The sequence below is a fragment of the Octopus bimaculoides genome, chromosome 22, assembly GCF_001194135.2.
Source record: "Octopus bimaculoides isolate UCB-OBI-ISO-001 chromosome 22, ASM119413v2, whole genome shotgun sequence".
Taxonomy (NCBI): Eukaryota; Metazoa; Mollusca; class Cephalopoda; order Octopoda; family Octopodidae; genus Octopus; species Octopus bimaculoides.
This window is the reverse complement of record NC_069002.1, coordinates 30,296,714-30,297,844: the sequence shown is the minus strand read 5'-3', so window position 1 is coordinate 30,297,844 and position 1,131 is coordinate 30,296,714. Positions and strand designations below refer to the sequence as shown.

At 44.2% G+C, this 1,131-nt stretch overlaps 1 protein-coding gene across 1 annotated transcript in view; it reads left to right on the top strand.

Annotated features, from left to right (window-relative positions):
• The window catches only part of LOC106873499 (transient receptor potential cation channel subfamily V member 5), a 45,579-nt gene that overhangs the window by 23,110 nt on the left and 21,338 nt on the right, over nucleotides 1-1,131 (top strand). The window lies entirely within an intron of this gene.

The window sequence follows — 1,131 nt, the reverse complement described above, 5'->3', positions numbered from 1 at the left end:
TATATATATATATATCTTGATAATTTGCTTTTTCGCAATGAAAACCGGTTAGAAGAAATCTTTATTAAAATATGCTTCCAGTTCAGCATTCTGGCTTTTTTTCATTTTCCTATATATATATATATATAAACAAAGACACAAACACACACACACACATGTATATATGATGGGCTTCTTTCAGTTTCCATATACCAAATCCACTCACAAGGCTTTGGTCATCCCAGGGCTATAGTTGAAGACATTTGCGCAATGTGCCTTGCAGTGGGACTGAACCTGGAACCATGTGGTTTGGAAGCAAGCTTCTTACTGCAGAACCACGCTTACACAAGTTCTTTGCCAATGTCTTCGACAACCGTTTATTCAACCATTAATTCCTTCCCCTCTTGATTCTTCTTGACACAGAGAGATACACACACACACACACACCCCAAACACCCCCACACACCACACACACACATGCATGGACACACACACAAACATTCACACGTCACATACACACACACACACTTACACATATACACATACACACACCCACACAAGCACTCTCACACACACACACACAAGCACTCTCTCACACACACACACACACAAACACTCACATGTGCATACACATACGCATGCACTCTATTCAGTTCCCTCACTCATACATACTGTTGTTCCCACACACACACACACACACACACACACACACACACACAAACTCTCTTAAACACTTACATATTCACACACACACAATACTCAGTTCTCTCACTCACACACACTATTGTCCCCTCACGCACACACATATACACACTCACATTGACTAAAACATACACACACACACACACGCACACACACATACCAACATGCCTGCTGTCCGACACGTCCACCCTGCATCTTGCCTTCCACCCTCCTTTACTGAGAAACCACAAACCTGACTATGCCAACACCAACACTAACACCACCACTACAACTGCCTCCACTACTCCAACACTGCCATGACCAACACAATCGAAACGGTCACCATTCTAAAAGTCATCTCCAGTAACATTGGCACCGCCACCACACCCACTACAACTACCACCACCAGCACCACAGTCACCACATCCACCTCTACTATCACCACCACCACCACCACCACCACCACCACCA